Source organism: Pongo abelii, chromosome 5 (assembly GCF_028885655.2).
Source record: "Pongo abelii isolate AG06213 chromosome 5, NHGRI_mPonAbe1-v2.0_pri, whole genome shotgun sequence".
NCBI lineage: Eukaryota > Metazoa > Chordata > Mammalia > Primates > Hominidae > Pongo > Pongo abelii.
This window is the reverse complement of record NC_071990.2, coordinates 159,667,923-159,685,646: the sequence shown is the minus strand read 5'-3', so window position 1 is coordinate 159,685,646 and position 17,724 is coordinate 159,667,923. Positions and strand designations below refer to the sequence as shown.

General features: G+C 45.4%; 1 long non-coding RNA gene across 2 annotated transcripts; it reads right to left on the bottom strand.

Moving 5' to 3' along the window:
* Positions 1-195: 195 nt before the first annotated feature.
* Positions 196-12,674, bottom strand: LOC129060116 (uncharacterized). 2 transcript variants are annotated; one of them, XR_008526540.2, is made up of 3 exons: positions 12,367-12,668; positions 4,806-4,946; positions 196-1,288 (listed from the first exon to the last, which is right to left on the bottom strand). It is a non-coding gene; the product is annotated as an uncharacterized LOC129060116 (long non-coding RNA). The 2 variants fall into 2 exon arrangements; XR_010140390.1 differs by lacking the exon at positions 196-1,288 and adding an exon at positions 3,234-4,261 and having other exon boundaries at positions 12,367-12,674.
* Positions 12,675-17,724: the final 5,050 nt, after the last annotated feature.

Genomic DNA, 17,724 nt, shown 5'->3' with positions numbered 1-17,724 from the left:
ACTGAGAAAATAAATGTCTGCTCTTTCAGCCACCCAGTTATTGGTACTTTGTTCTTGCAGCCTGAGCAGACGAATTCACCCCCAACTTTTCATGTCTTTCCCTGTTTGATTTCTCTCCTTAGTGCTTATTAGTCTCTATTATAATAAATATTTGACTGGTTTACCCTGTTGTCATCCGGGTCTCCCACTGTCATGTAAGCTCCTGTGCAGGGTTTCTTCTGTTTTGCTTTGTTTAGTCCTATTTGTTCGTGGTGTATCCCTGGTGCCTAGAACAGTGCCTGGCACCTGCTAGGCAGCCAGGGGTCCTTGTGCAATGAGTAAGTGGATCTCCTTCCTACCATCTGATCTCTGTGGGAGTGAGGATTCACAACCTTCTGGGGCTGTCCATTGCAGAGACTCTTATACTGCTTGCTGGACTGATTGAATAAATATTTACCAGGCACCTACTATATGGCAAGCATTGTTCCAGGTGCTGGGGATACAGCAACAGAGAAAACAGACAAAAATCCCTGCCACGGAGAAGAAATCAAACAAAGTACATCATGTGCTCATGGCAGTAGTGCCATGGAAGACAAATGAGTGGGGAAAAGAGGGTGCAGAACTCTAAATGGGGGACAGCTGAGGCCTTGCAGGGAAGTGGCATTTGAGTGAAAAATGAAACAAGTGAGGGGCGAGCCGCGTGGGCATCTGAGGGCAGGGCATGTCAGGGAAAACCGGGAGGAGGGAGAGGAACCCTCGGGAGCAGGGGGAGGTGGTTGAAGAGGAGGCCAGAGGAGGAAGGGGGCCTGGGCTGTTGGCCACTATAATAACTTGCGCCTTTATACTGAGTGACAGGGCAGAGGAAGAGGCGTGCTCAGGTTTATGTTTTCACCAAGCATTCTAGCTGCTGAGTTGAAACTCGAGCGCAACGGTGGAGGCACGGAGACCAGGTGAGACCCGGAAGGAGGCCGCTGCCATTTCCGGGGGGTGGCAGGACAAGGCTGATGGCGGTGGGGTGGTGAGAAACAGTCGGATTCTGGCTAGGTTTTTGAAGGGTGAGTCAGCAGGAGTTGCTTTTACAGCAGATGCGGGATGTAGGGAAAGACAGGGGTTTGGAAGACGGAGATTTTGGTCACGGCAACTGTAAGGATGGCGTTGCATCAACAGAGAGTTTGCACGGGGAGGAGCAGGTGGCTGGGGGTGGGGCGGGCAATTTGGGGCAGGCTGGTTTTGAGATGCAGATTACACATTCAGTCACAGGTGTTGAGTGGACAGTAGAGTATGCAAGCCTGAGGTCCAATGGCGAGATCTGGACAGAGATGAAAATATGGAGGTCATCAGTGTCAAAAATAAAATCAGATAAAATATTACAATTTTAGAAGTGTATTGTGCATACAAAACAATAATTTGCAAACTGGGTTGCAAATTGTTTGCAAACCAAACATGGTAGGAAGCCCCATTCACAACAGTTCATTGAATCATGCTGACAAGGTTGTAAAGCTTATGTTTTGTGTTTCTATGGTTAGAGTTAGCATTTGGGGAAATCGGGATGACTTCAGTTTTAGTTATACGGTTATGGGTGATTGGCCTTGGGGGTCCATCTGGACCATAGCCCCCATTTCTCTTCAACATCAGCACACAGACAGTATTTAAAGCCTTGAGCCTGAGTGAGTTTACCAAGGGCCAAGTGCTGATCAGAAAGGGAAGAGGCCCGGGCCTGTGCCCTGGCACGCTCTGACAAGTGGGAGAGGAAGAGGAACCGGCACCGGCCACTGAGGAGGAGACCGGTGAAGGAGGACGATGACCAGCAGGATCCCAGTGTCCTGGATCCAATGGCAGGAAGCATTTCAGGGAGCAGCCAGTGGTCAGTGATGGCCAAGGCTGTAAGGGGTCCAGGAGGATGAGGTCTGGGAATTGTACTTGGGATTTGGCAACGTGGAGGTCGTTGCTGACCCTACAAGAGCAGTCTCAAAGGAAGGCTGGGGGGCACCAGTGCTTTTTCACCATTTCTTCCTGCTTGACCCTCTGTATATGTGAGGATCTAGTTATCAACTTGAGATCGTGAAAAGTATGCAGCCTGCCTGTGCACAGTGGCTCACACCTGTAATCCCAGCGCTTTGGGAGGCCGAGGCAGGGCAGATCGCCTGAGGGCAGAAGTTCAAGGCCAGCCTGGCCAACATGGTGAAACACCATCTCTACTAAAAATACAAAAATTAGCTGGGCATGGTGGTGGGCGCCTGTAATCCCAGCTACTTGGGAGGCTGAGGCAGGAGAATTGCTTGAACCCAGGAGGCAGAGGTTGTGGTGATCCAAGATTGTGCCACTGCACTCCAGCCTGGGCGACAGAGTGAGACTCTATCTCAAAATAAAAATAAAAAGAAAAAAAAAAAAAAAAGAAAAAAGAAGAAAAGCACGCAGCCAACTTGGAGACAGTGATTCTGACTGGCTCCTCCGTGGCTTCTCCCAGTGACCCCTGTAAAGGCCCGTCAGACTCCTAGCATCCACTGCTCTCATTACACTTGCTCTTCTTGGACTATCCTGAGTTCCCCCACTTCTGAAATGTGAAGTCACCAAACAGTTCCCTGAGGTCTGACTCATGCAGAACATAATGAAGGCGATAATTCATGTGATGTTCTGGGTTGATTTCAATTTTATGTAACTTTGCACTTTCCTTAAAGCAGATTCATTAAATGTACAACTAATTATGATTAAATTTTTATACCTTAATAAGAGTTTTCATCTAAATACATTCATAAACTAGAAAATATCCTTTTGTGAGACCACATGTTCCTTTTGGAGGTTCAGAAAAGTACGATCTCTGGCTGGGAGCGGTGGCTTACGCCTGTAATCCCAGCACTTTGGGATGCCAAGGGGGGTAGATCACCTGAGGTCAGGAGTTCAAGACCAGCCTGGCCAACATGGTGAAACCTCGTTTCTACTAAAAATACAAAAATTAGCCAGGCCTGGTGGCGCACACCTGTAATCCCAGCTACTCAAGACGCTGAGGCATGAGAATCACTGGAACCCAGGAGGCAGAGGTTGCAGTGAGCCGAGATCCTGCCACTGTACTTCAGCTTGGGCAACAGAGTGAAACTCTGTCTCAAAAAAAAAAAAAAAAAACCCAGAAAAATATGATCTCCATAATTATGCCAGCAAAGTAAATTGACACATCAGCAAATAACATATTGATTCAGTCTCTCTGTCTTTCTGGCACGCCAAGATATTAGCCCTAATTTTTTAATAAAACTTTGCAGTTTTTCAAAGTACTTTTTAATATAAACATTACATTAGATATTAACAACACGTGAATATTTAAGGCAAAACATCCCAATATTCTTAACTTATTAATTCATTTATTCAACCAAACTTCAACCTCCAGTGAATTTCTTTAGTAGCCTCCTTTAACTCTGAATCCTTAAAGTTACTGGAGAAATTGCATAGCTTTGCAGGCTGGTAGTCATTTTTTAAAGCAGTAATTATTTAATATTATCAGTTACAGTTCATGTTTCTAATTGTTTCATAAATGTCATAAATTTATGTGAATCAGAACTGAAATAATGTTTACACAAAATAGCTGATGTGTCCTTTTCAATATATAGGTTCCCCTCTGTTTCTTTTTTTTAATCTCCTTGCAATTTATTTGTTGAAAAAAATGAAGCTGTGTGTCCAGCCATCCTCCCCAGCCTGGATTTTGCTGAGCATGTCGCTGTGATGTTGTTTAGCAAGTTCCTTTGCCCTGTGTTTCATCTGTAGCTCGGCGGCTGGATCTAGAAGCTTGATTAGATTGTTTCATGGGTGGTGGTGTGTTCCTCCACCAGGAAGCCTGTGTCTGATTTTCTCTTTGTGATATAGCAGCCATTAATCATCAATGCCTTAATCCTTGTGAAATGGTTATGTTCGAATTCTGTCATTCCTTCTTCATTCAGTAGCTAAAATTCTTCTATAAATGGAAAATTCTCTTCTGCTACTAGTTTACCCAATGGTGGCACAAGCAAAAATAAACAAAGCAGGTAGAATTGGACTCTTTTCCTCTGTTTCTTGGTGTTCAGAATAGTGAGTTGTTTTCCTGTCTTTCTGAACTCAGAGTTTAAACATATTTGATGTATTTCAGTCCATCGCCATTACTATTCTGACTGATGCTCAAATGTTCCCTCTTTGGCCAGTGGGAGCCTCTTTGAGGTGGCTCCTGAGTCCTTCTGACATGACCCAATGGCCTTTGATGGTTTCCTTGCCTTCTGGTATAGCAGTATCAACCTCATCTTGTGCATTTTTTTCTCTAGACCTGAAATCAACCATTTTTACAAGAAGCCTTGATTCTTTTTGGTGGAAAAAGGAATTTCAAGACTACAGTTGGTGTTATGACGTCTACTCATTTTACCCCCATGATCTCAAAATGTAACTGCCTTTTAATCTCAGAACAGTTTTACAGTTAAGCTGGTTTCCTCTAGGATGATGATGTGAACCTCTTCCTCTTTCCTCACATTTCCTATTTCCCTCGACCTCCTTCATCTCAGCAATCTGTCTTGCCTCATACTTTCCTGAGAAATAGAGTCAACCGAAAAGAACTGCCTCACGATATTTTCCAGGGTGCCAACATTTTCCCATCATCTTCTTCCAAAGTCCCTGCTTCCTTCACCCCAGCCATTTGCTCTCTCTCCCTCCCTGAGGATTGTGTCCCTTCCTTCATCCCAGTGCCCACAGCACTCATCTCTCCCTCTCTCCTGGGTGGCTTATTCCCAGAAGGGTACAAATGCGCTCTAGTGGCTCCCACCAAAAAAGGAAGCCCTCCCCTCACCCCACAGCCCCCTACACTCTTCCCACTATACCTTTCTCATCGACCATGCAGTGCTTTGGCTGTGTGAAGTGGCTCATGTCTGTAATCTCAGCATTTTGGGAGGCCAAGGCAGGAGGATCACTTGAGGCGAGGAGTTCGAGACCAATCTGGGTAACATGGCAAGACCCCATATCTACAAAAAATTTAAAAATTAGCCAGGTGTGGTGGTGTGTGCCTGTAGTCCTGGCTCCTCAGGAGGCTGAGACAGGAGGATTGCTTGAGCCCAGGAGTTTGAGGCTGCAGTGAGCTAAAATCGTGCTATTGCAGTCCAGCTTGGGTGACAGAGTGAAACTCGATCTCTAAAAATAAATAAATAATAATCAAACACAATAATAAAACAAGGATTGTTTTGTCAATGTCAAATGAAGCCAATCTGCAGGACTGTGGAATTTTCTTCCAACACTGTGTAGGGGTGTTGGAATTGTTAAAAAAAATTATGGGAGACATTGTTTTAGACTGAGCTCTGGCACTAGGTCCCAACAAACCAGACAAAACCAAAATGAAGTCACTAATGCTAAATGCCACAAAGTCAAATGAAGCTTTAAGGAGGCAGACAGATCCCAAACCAGACCAGTTTTTCCTGAAAACAGGAGATTCCAGTCTGTCTGAGTCCACCTAACGAGGAGCTGCTCTCTGCTTTAACCCTTACAAAAAAAAGTAACGAAAAAAGTTAACCAGTTTTTTTCCTATTCTGTTTCCTTGTTGCCATTTTATAAAACCCAGTTTTCTGCTATTGCCCAGTGAAAGCTTTTATTTTATTTTATTTTTTGAGACAGAGTTTCACTCTTGTTGCCCAGGCTGGAGTGCAGTGGTGCCATCTCGGCTCACTGCAATCTCCACCTCCTGGGTTCAAGTGATTCTCCTGCCTCAGCCTCCCGAGTAGCTGGGATTACAGGCACCCACCGCCACGTCCAGCTAATTTTTGTATTTTTAGTAAAGACGGGGTTTCACCATGTTGGCCAGGCTGGTCTCACACTCCTGACCTCAGGTGATCTGCCAGCCCCAGCCTCCCAAAATGCTGGCATTACAGGCGTGAGCCACCGCGCCCGGCCTTGTTTTATTTTGTATAAGGGAGGTTTCCCTGATTCACGAATCCTGAATAAGAGCCAGTTAGATCTACATCTAAATTGGTTGTTATTTTGTCTTTTGACAGTTCTGGCGACTGCAAAGGGACCCAAAAGAGATTACTGACAACTCCCAAGATCCCTTAAGAAACACAGAAGAGGCCCTGCTGGCCCTGTTTGAGGTCTCCTGTCCTTATGCAATCCAGAGGGATGTCAGTTCTTCTCAAATTAGACTCTGCTCTTTTTGCACTGAGGTCCCCGAGCTTTTTGGGTTTTGAATTAAGGATTAGTTTGTGACCTTGGAAAGGATCCCAAGGGTAGTTTGCGCTGTGAGAGGGCACTTGTCCTCTGGGTTGCTGTGGCTGATGACTCACTGGCAACAGCTGCAGTCCTAAAGGCAACTAGTAGTGTTTGCAGTAAGTGGTTATTCCTACAGGGGCCAAGAAGTCTGACTTTCAGAATCTACAGGTATTTGTGTTTCTATCCACTTCGTTTCTTTTTCTTGCATGCTTAGGTTGGGGGAAATCACTGGCTAAGTTGATCAAGGGTATCTCAGAGCCAAAGCCATAATTTGATTGGTGGGCATGGTTCAGGCATTTAACCACTATTGGAGCACTTACCAACAATACTTCTGTCAGGCGCAGTGGCTCATGCCTGTAATCCCAGCACTTTGGGAGGCTGAGTCGGGCGGATCACCTGAGGTCAGGAGTTCGAAATCAGCCCGGCCAACATAGCGAAACCCCATCTCTACTAAACATACAAAAATAAGCTGGTGTGGTGGCACACGTCTGTAATCCCAGCTACTCAGGAGGCTGAGGCAGGAGAATAGCTTGAACCTGGGAGGTGGAGGTTACAGTGAGCTGAGATGGTGCCACTGCACTGCAGCCTGGGAGACACAGCGAGACTCCGTCTCGGAAAAAAAAAAAAAAGAATAAGACTCCTGTGAAAGGCTAAGCTGGTCATGGAATGGGCTAGTTGATGTTAGGTCACCCACCAGCTGCAAGAAAACGTTCATGCAATGAAGTACACTGTGGAAGGATTGTATGAGCCAGAAATGGGATCCTTAATTTCTGGCCATGCCTGCCTTTCCATGTATAAGAATATGGCCCCAAATACCTAATGTAGATGACAGGTTGATGGGTGCAGGAAACCACCATGGCAGGTGTATACCTATGTAACAAACCCGCACATTCTGCACGTGTACCCCAGAACTTAAAGTATAATAATTGAAAAAAAAAAAGGCTTTAAGAGAGTGCATTCACTCTCTTTTGCCCTTCTGCCATGTCAGGAAGTAGCGTTCCTCGCCCCCACCCACCCCCAAAAAAGAAAAAAAAAAGAACATTGGCCCCAGAAGCTGCAAATATTTACAAAATGGCAAAAGATATTTTAGAGTCACAGTGTAATCACATTTTAGAATTACAGTGTATTTTAGAATTACAGTATAAAAGATCTTACTAAAAATATTTTAGAATTACAGTGGCCAGGGAGGGAAAGCTTCAGCATAAATAGCTAGTGCACGCCGGGCTTAAAACCTAGATGACGGGTTGATAGGTGCAGCAAACCACCATGGCACACATAGACTTATGTAACAAACCTGCACATTCTGCACATGTATCCCGGAACTTGAAGTAAAATAAAATACAATTAAAAAAAAATTGCAGTGGCCATCTGCGGAATGTTCTAGATGAACAAGACCATTTATCTAAGAAGTGCACTTGAAGCCCAAGCCTCCCAAATTATGCAAAGAGAATGGGATTTTTCTTTTAATTGGCATTTAGAAGCCTCAAAGAGACAACAGGACTCGTGAGCTTAGGCAGCCTAAGGCCAGGAAAAACAGGGGCTGCCCATCAGAGCGCGCTGATAGCCAGCAGTCAGGAGGAAAGCAAGTCCATCCCTTTTGAGTTCCCTGGTGTCAGTCATCAGTGAAACAGCTGGGGTGCTTTGCCAACATCACCCCCCCACACTCCCCGCCCCACACACCCCTGGAGGTGTTAGGAAGACCCGTGTGGCACAGGTGAGGACTGAGCTCACTCTGCTCAGCTCCCTGGAAAACCCAGTCTGGGCGCTGCTGCGTGGGACAGGTGCTGGACAGCTGTGAATAGGAAGGGTAGGTTTGGAAGTTCATTATAAGTTATTAGTTTTTGTAATTTAAAAAAAAGGCATATGAGGCACTATCTGTCCATATCTACACACACGAAAGACTTGACTTACAGCCTTACGACTGGATATAGAGACTGATCTCTCAGAGGATTGTACCCGAGTCAGCCCAGGGACAGGGGCTTTCCAGACACAAATTATCTTCTCTGTCCCTGCTCAGGGTGTGCCTGGCAGCCACAGGCTACCATTCATGCAGTGCCACACTCTGCAAACTCTAGGCCCCGGGGTTGGAGAGTGTGGGGCCTCCCTCTGTCCAGGTCCCTGGGTCCCTGCACGTTCCTTCCTCCTGGTCTGTTGCTGAAAGTCAACAAGCCTGTTGATTGGGTTGCCATAGAGACTGCAGGTGCCCGTGGGCTCTGGGGACCAGGGGAGCTTTGTTCACTTCCGTGGCCAAGACCAAGCTCCCCACACAGGTGTGCCAGGCCCCAGGCCCCAACCCAGCATCACAGCTGGAAAAACAACCCGAAGCACACCTGTCCCAGGTATATGGGAAAGAAGGGGGCTTTCATATGCCAAGAACGGCAAGGTCTGCTTGTCCTTAATAGAGACATTGTTCAAATCAATTCCACATCGGAGGGGAACCTACTAGGGACAGGATGAGTTTTCAGGCTGGGGTCTGGCTGTTCCATCGTTGTCAGCTGAGGAAGCTCACCAGGACCTCTGACAATGCAGGTCTGTCCCTGAACCCCCAGGCTTAGCATGGGAGCTGGGCCAACAGACGAGCAGGGAGGAAGGGAGGGCACCGCTGCCGAGCGCCTCCTCCCCAGCGTTCCATCGCAGAAGGAGGAACAGAACTCCCAACGTGCCCTCGCTTCGGGGGCTGGCAGGCCTCTTTCCTGTCTGTCCTTAACCTTCTCCAGAAATACCCCTTTCTGACTGGCCTGCAAGATCCACAAGGGGAGAAAATGCCATGACTATTTTATAAAAAGGCCTGCGCATTGTCACTCCAGAGACCGGAGTAAAAAGTTACAGGGCGGAAAGGTTTCATGGAACATCCAGAAGACCTTTCTGGCAATTCTAGGTGTGCCATTGAGAAAGGGAGTGCCTTGGGTGGGAGCAAGCTCGCCTGCCCTGGAGGGAGGAGACAGGCTGAGCGGTGACTGCGGCTGGAGTGGCTGAGAAAGGAGTCCTTTTACGATGTTTATGTATGTTTAAAAATGTTCAAAATAGAAATTAAAAAAAATTATTCCTACATTTTGCTTCATCATATAGTTTTGAAAAGTAAAGCAAAATTGCAAATTACTATATGGTAATTTCCTTTTAAGAAAAATCAATTTAGTTAAGTCTAAATATATAGCTTATAACATATTATAGTGCTTCATACTATCAGGAACAAACTGTACTTTGGAATTACGTGTACTTTAGAATGCTTTGGCTGGAAGTAACAGAAAACTCAACTATTAAAGTCTTAAATAGGCGGGTGTGGTAGCTCACGCCTGTAATCCCAGCACTTTGGGAGGCCGAGGTGGGCGGATCACCTGATATCAGGAGCTCGAGACCAGCCTGGCCAACACAGTGAAACCCCATCTCTACTAAAAATACAAAAGTTAGCTGGGTGTGGTGGCAGGCACCTGTAATCCCAGCTACTCAGGAGCCTGAGGCAGGAGAATCGCTTGAACCCTGGAAGGCGGAGGTTGCAGTGAGCCAAGATCCCGCCACTGTACTCTAGCCTGGGCAACAGAATGAGACTCTGTCTCAAAAAAAAGAAACAAACAAAAAACAAACAAAAAAAAACCCACCTGCCCCAGCTCACCAAAAAAGTCTTAAATAAACAACAAGTCTCAAGGTAGGCCACCCAGAGCTGGGGTAGCACCTCCTCAATGTCATCAAAGACCCAAGCAAGCTGGTACTTTCTCTTCATGATACCTAGCGTGTTGGCTTGTTGCCTCATGATCACAAAATAGTTGCTCCAGCTCCAGACATTACAGCAATATTCAAGGTAGAAAGAAGAGAGGAATTCACACCAACTGTATCTGTATCAAGTCCACAACAAATTTCTACTTAAGATTCTTCAGCCAGAACGGTGTCATGTGGCCTCCATTAGACACAATGGAAACTTTTACAGCCTTTTCATTTGAGATGGACAAGAGAGAAAGGGGTTAGGAATGAATGAGTTTGGGTCAGATGACCAACAATGTCCTCCATGTCTAGTGCAGCCAATATCTGATAATCAGTCTTGTTCTTTTAGCATAAGGCTTAGCACTGCCTTAGAAACTTCGTTATAAATTCTTTCTCCAAATTTATGATAATACTATGATTCCTATTAAAATGTATTCCTATGAAAATATACCTCCTATTTTCATTTTTTCCATCTATTTTTCTCTCCAGGGCAATCATGGTGAAGTAAATAGGACAGGAGTTATTTCTGATTTGTGCAGAGTGCTGAAGTCCTGATAGGATTGCTGTGAGGCACTGAGTCTCCAAACTGCTCACCTAGTGGATTGTTGTTGTTGTTTTTTTTCATTTTATTTTATTTATTATTTTTATTTTTTATTTTTTGAGATGGAGTCTTGCTCTGTCACCCAGGCTGGAGTGCAATGGCACAATCTCGGCTCACTGCAACCTCTGCCTTCTGGGTTCAAGCCATTTTCCTGCCTCAGCCTCCCAAGTAGTTGAGACTACAGGTGTGTGCCACCACACCCAGCTAATTTTTGTATTCTTAGTAGAGATGGGATTTCGCCATGTTGGCCAGGCTGGTCTTGAACTTCTGACCTCAAGTGATCCTCCTGCCTTGGCCTCCCAAAGTACTGGGATTACAGGCATGAGCCACTGCGCCCGGCCTCATTTTATTTTTGAGACAGGGTCTCGTTCTGTCACCCAGGCTGGAGCACGGTGGTGTGAACACGGCTCACCACAGCCTCAACCTCCTGTTCTCAAACAATCCTCCCACCTCAGCCTCCCAGGTAGCTGGGACCACAGGTGCCTAACTTTTTATCTTTTGTAGAGATGAGGTCTCACTTTTTTGCCCAGGCTGGTCTCCAACTCCTGGACTCAAGTGATCCTCCTACCTCAGCCTCTGAAAGTGCTGGGATTACAGGTGTGAGCCACCGCACCCAGCCTCACCCATTGTTTTTTCTGTTGGCCACACTGCCTCTCTGGTTTCATATTTTATCTCTTTGAGATAACTTGTTTGTCTACTGCATTGCTGTCTAATTCAGCAGAGTTAAGAGGGTGTCCTCATTTGCTGACTAATGCACAGATCGCTGTTCCTTTCACCATAGCTCTAGAAACAGCAACTTAACCAATGTACCCGTGGATAGATTTCTACAGCAAATGTGGAAAAAAAAGGGAGAGTGAAATAAAAAGCCAATAGCAATGAAAAAATATTACAGCACTTTTGCAGATCAAGCTATGTGACTATTTTAACCACAAAACTGAACACGAATCCTTGTAAGACATAATAAAAATGAGGGCAAAAAAAGGATCTGCCATAGTTTTGTGTGCACGATAAAGAGGAAAATGGAGCTCTGTCTGAGGTCAGCCGCCTCCCTTCCGTCTTTGGAGTCCTCACTTCTGTAGCACCTTAAAAAGGTATTCTGCTCAATCTTCAACCAGAGCATGGCTTTTGTCCTATAAAAGTGCCCCCACGCTGTGTGTTTTTAAGTAAATTGATATATTCGGACTCAGTGGGCCGAGCGCGATGGCTCACGCCTGTAATCTCAGCACTTTGGGAGGCTGAGGTGAGTGGATCATTTGAGGTCAGGAGTTCAAGACCCAGCCTGGCCAGCATGATGAAACCCCACCTCTATTAAAAATACAAAAATTAGCCAGGCGTGGTGGCAGTTGCCTATAGTCCCAGCTACTCGGGAGGCTGAGGCAGGAGAATGGCTTGAGCCTGGGAGGCGGAGGTTGCAGCGAGCCGAGATGGCGCCACTGCACTCCAGCCTGGGCTACAGAGTGAGACTCTGTCTCAAAATAAAATAAAATAAAATAAAATAAAGACTAGGTGGCATGTGAGCAGGAAGACTCCAGGCCTGGCCCCATTTCAGGAGCTGCAGCTGTTTTTAACGCCAACTTGCTTCCTGCCTGAGCGATGCCCAGTGGCCCACTGCTGGCCTGCGCGGATTTATTTAGACAGCAACATTGACCAGACAGCCAGACTTTTCCCACTCTCTTTACTTCCAGAAGGGTTCGCTCATAATTAGTTAAATCGGCTTTCTCTGCCTCTCAGTGCCAAGATGTTTATAGAAATTTCACTACTTCTGCTGTTGGCTATACTTTTCATTCTCTCTGCCACCACAACTTTCCCCATTGTTTCTAAAACCCTTCATCCAAAAACCTAAAGCTCCTCACTGAGCCAAACAGGGCAATTGGCTTTGAAAGGGAACACACCTGTTCAGCACAAAGACTTTCTCTCCTTTCTCCTCGAGGCTCAGCTACTTGCCATCTCTCCCCTTCTTGAGCACCAGAGGGTGAGCAAAGATCTTGGATTGGCTGTCACTTGCCAGAGCTGTTCTGTGCCAGAAAGATCCTCCGGGCGCCCTTCACAGTGGTGGCTTGGGTTCAATACTGTCTTGCTCAGACAGCTGACCTGCTAATCAGCCCGCACCTTTGAGGACTAACGGGAAACTGACCTCCCCTGACCTGTGAAATTATCTATCCCTGCTTCTCCATGACACACTCCTTCAGTGTGTGTGTTGTCAGAAAAAGGAGAGGAGGAGAAGCAGTTCCAAGAAAAATAACAGGATGTGGTTGATGAAATATGAAATGAAAGTCTGGTATGGTATGGAAACTGACTTTGTCTTTTTTTTTTTAGACAGAGTCTCACTCTGTCACCCTGGCTGGAGTGCAGTGATGCAATCTCAGCACACTCCAACCTCCGCCTCCCAGGTTCAAGTGATTCTCCTGCCTCAGCCTTCCGTGTAGCTGGGATTACAGCATACACCACCATGCCCGTTTATTTTTATTTTTTTTATTTTTAATAGAGATGGGGTTTCACCATGTTGGCCAGGCTGGTCTCAAACTCCTGGCCTCAAGTGATCCACCCACCTTGGCATCTCAGAGTGCTGGGATTACAGGCATGAGCCACCGCACCGGGCCTGACTTTGTCTTTAAGGCAGTGGCTCCTAACCTTTATTGAATCACCCAGATCTTTAAGAATCTGATGACAGGTACAAATCCTTTCCCCAGAAAAAAATGTAAAATATGCACTTGAACAATTTGCCTAAAGTCTCACATGGTTCATTGGTATCCCTTCCCCCAACCCCCCAGAATTATCTGGATCACAGGTGACAAATTCCTATTTTAAGGCCAGGTGTGATGGATCACACCTGCAATCCCAGCACTTTGGGAGGCTGAGGTGGGTGGATTGCTTAAGCCCAGGAATTCGAGACCCGCCTGGGTAACATGGCGAAACCCTGTCTACAAAAAATACAAACATTAGCTGGGCGTGGTGCGGTGCGCCTGTAATCCCAGCTACTCAGGGTCTGAGGTGGGAGGGTCCTTGAGCCTGGGAGGTCAAGGCTTCAATGAGCCAAGATTACATCACTGCACTCCAGACTGGGTGACAAAGTGAGACCCCATCTAAAAAAAAAAAAGAAAAAAGAAAAGAAAGAAAAAAAAAGATTCCTATTTTAGAAGCTATTACAAGTACCCCTTAAAGGTGGCTGGAATATAAATCTTAACTACAAAGAAATTCCCAATGACATTAGGAAATGCAGAGTTAACGTCATGTAAAAGAAGAGGACTAGGAGCTAGGAGCGCCTCAAAGAAAAATGTTAATTCACCAGCGGTCAATTCTTCTCCTGTTGCGGCTAGATACCTCCCATTTATGCTGATGAGTTTGCTCCCCTCTGTGTAGATGTGTGCCAAGGGAAGAATAATCTCTTCTCAGTTGCAACCAATTGATCCATCTGGAAGTGATTTAAACATCAACAAAATAATTCAATCTCACAAAAATCATTTGTTTTGTTTGCATTTGCAAATTCATGTTTTGCTTTGCTTCCTCTTCCTCTGCATTTTCGAGTGGATGGATAGTTTTCTATATGGCACATTTTCAAACACTCCTGCTTCATTACACCAATACATTTTTAGACATGTGTTTAGAGGCAGAGTGAGCACACACTCTGGCTCAAAAAAGAAAGAGAGACAAGACCAGTCAGGACAGGCAGGAATAGTTCCTGCTGCAAATCCAAGTCTCAATGGCCCAACATAGTAGGAGTTGATTTCTTGCTTGAGCACATTCTGCTACAGGTCTGAGCGGCAATCCAGGCCGTCTCTCCTCTGTGTGCTGGCTTTGCCTTCTAAGCTGCTGCAACTCTTCAGCCCCTTTATGCCAACGCTTAGTCCCATCATCACCATGGGAAGTGGGAGGACAGCTAGAGGGATGAACATCGCAATGACAGGCTTCCACCTGGAACCGTACACATCTCCCCAGCTATGTTTCTTTGGCCAAAGTGAATCACATAGTGATGTCTAGTTTTACAGACACAGGAAAGCATGAGCCATGGAAGCGGTTCAGAAAAGCCGACAACCAAAGGATAGAAAAGCTATAAGATCTACTACAGAGACTGCTGACACATGCTTGGGAATTAGAACAAATTTTGAGAAATGTCTGTTAAGATGTTCTCTGTGAATGGGAAAACTACCCTTGCCCTAGATTTTAAAAATAAATCAGGCTGGGCGCTGGCTCACGCCTGTAATCCCAGCACTTTAGGAGGCTGAGGCAGGCAGATCACTGGAGGTCAGGAGTTTGAGACCAGCCTGGCCAACATGGTGAAACCTCGTCTCTACTAAAAATACAAAAATTAGCTGAGCATGGTGATGCACTCTTATAATACCAGCTACTTGGGAGGCTGAGGTAGAAGAATTGTTTAAACTTGGAAGGCGGAGTTTGCAGTGAGCCAAGATCACACCACTGTACTCCAACCCAGGCGACAGAGCAAGACTCTGTCTCAAAAACAAAATAAATAAAATAAAAATAAATCATGAGTTTTCTACTTCCAGCCATGATGGCATAACAGATGGCAGTTTACACCTTCACTCATCCTTAGATAAAGAGAAAGCCAGACCCAATATATAAAAAATATATTCAGACACTAGATGTCAGGCAGTGCAAGACTTTGATCACTGGAGAAAAGAAGCAAACAAGATGAGACCCATGAGGGCTCCGCATTACTGTCTGAGGCTGTTCCTAAGCCCAGGAAAGAGAGGGGAAACCAAAGAGATCTCAGTGGTCTCACTGAATGCAGGAGACTGATCAGAGTTTGGGGAGGCCAAGGTGGCTAAAGTTTGAAGGGCAAAGTGTGGGAGTGAAGGGAGCTACAGAGAGAAAGAGAGAGAGGGAGACAGAGACTGAGACAGACAGAAACAGACAGAGAGACACAGTCCATTCAGACTATTATAACAAAAATACCATAAACTATGTAGCTTATAAACAATAAACATTTATTTCTCACAGCTCTAGAGGATGGGAAGTCCAAGATCAAGGTAGCAGCAGATTCAGTGTCTAGGGAGGTTCCATTCCTTATAGATGGCAACTGTGTGCTGCATCCTCACATGGAGGAAGGAGCAGACAAGCTCCCTTGGGCCTCTTTCATAAGGGCACTAATCCCATTCATGACCTAATCACCTCCCAAAGGCCCCACCTCTTAATACTATCACCTTAGGAATTAAGATTTCAACGTATGAATTTGGGTAGGACATGGACATTCAGACCATAGCAGAGGGGGGGTGTGTGTGTGTGTGTGTGTGTGTTTATCTGTGTCTGTGTCTGGTGTGTGTGTCTATGTTTCAGAGAGAGAGAGAGAAATTGCTTGTTTTGGAGGTCTGCTGAAGAGTCCCCTAGAGAGACTTTGCTGAACATTGTATGCATTCATGTCAGAAAACTACGTGAGGAAGTGATCATAACCACCAAAACTCCACAGGCAGGCCAAACAATTCCTGGGACTCACGGGGCTGGGGGGGGGGCGGACATAGATCATATAATCACCAGCCAGAGTGTGAAGATATCTTAATACAGGGCATCTGTCAGGATCCACTTGGTAGGAAGACAAAATAGTTCTACCCAAAGAGACTGCTCTGATCCCACTCTATAAAATTTAAAAGCAAACCTTGAAAGGATCAAATTGATTTCAAATTACTGAACTACATGCCAGAAAAAAAGCTGAACACTATTTAAAAGAATACAACAAAATCCAGCACCCAACAATGTAAAATTCGACAATGTCAACATCTAACCAAAAACTACCAGGCATGCAAAGAAACAGCTACTTGGGAGGCTGAAGCAGGAGAATGGCGTGAACCCAGGAGGTGGAGCTTGCAGTGAGTGGAGATCGCACTGCTGCACTCCAGCCTGGGTGACAGAGCAAGACTCCGTCTCAAAAAAAAAAAAGGAGGTCAGGGAAAAAAACCCATTGTGTACAAAAGAGCAAGGTAAGAGTGATGGCAGATTTGTCATCAGAAACTATGCATGCCAGGAGACAATAGAGTGACATCCTTGAAGTACTGAAAGGAGGCCAGGTGTGGAGGCGTATGCCTGTAATCCCAGCAATTTGGGAAGCCGAGGCGGGAGGATCAGGAGTTTGAGACCAGCCTGGGCAACATAGCAAGACCTCTTGTCTGCTAAAAATAATTTTAAAAAAAAATTAGCCAGGTGTGGTGGCATGGGCCTGTGGTCCTAGCTACTTGGGAGGCTGAGGTGAGAGAATTACTTGTGCCCAGGAGCTCGAGGCTGCAGTGAGCCATGATCACACCACTGCACTGCAGCCTGGGTGCCAGAGCCAGACCCTGTCTCAAAAAAAGTACTGAAAAAAAAAAGAAAGCAATCAATCCAGAATTCTATCCCGCATAAAATTTCTTTCAAAATCAGCTTTTCAGACAAACAGAAACTGAGAGAATTAATTAACTAGGGAACCTACATTCCAAGAAATGTCACAGGACACTCCTCAGGTAGAAGGAAAATGGCACTAGAGGGAAATTTGGATGTACACAAGGATTCGAAATGATAAACACATCAGTAAATGTAAAAGACTTTTTTATAATTGAAAATACTCTTTAAAAGATAATTAACTGTGGCCAGGTGCAGTGGCTCACACCTGTAATCCCAGCACTTTGGGAGGCCGAGGCGGGCGGATCACAAGGTCAGGAGATTGAGACCATCCTGGCTAACACAGTGAAACCCCGTCTCCACTAAAAAATACAAAAAATTAGCCAGGTGTGGTGGCGGGCACTTGTAGTCCCAGCTACTCAGGAGGCTGAGGCAGGAGAATGGTGTGAACCCGGGAGGCGGAGCTTGCAGTGAGCCAAGATCGTGCCACTGCACTCCAGCCTGGGCAACAAAGCGAGACTCCGTCTTAAAAAAAAAAAAAAAGATAATTAACTGTTTAAAGCAAAATATTAACAGTGTATTTTTGAGTTTACCATATATGTAGAATAAAATATATGACAACAATAAGGTACAAGAGGGGAAAATGGAAGTAACATATTGTAAGGTTCATATGCTGTGTATGAGGTGGGACGATATTATTTAAAAATAGACTATGATAAGTTAAATACATATAGCAAAGAGGGAAAAGGGAGGTCTTATTGGAGGTAAAATAAAATCATAAAAAGTACTCAATTCAAAAGAGGGAAAAAAAGGAATGAAGAACAGATTAAACAAATAGGAGACCAATGGCAAGATAATGGATTTAAACCCAGCCATGTTGATAATCACATTAAATATAAACCGTCTAACAATAATTGGGTGCT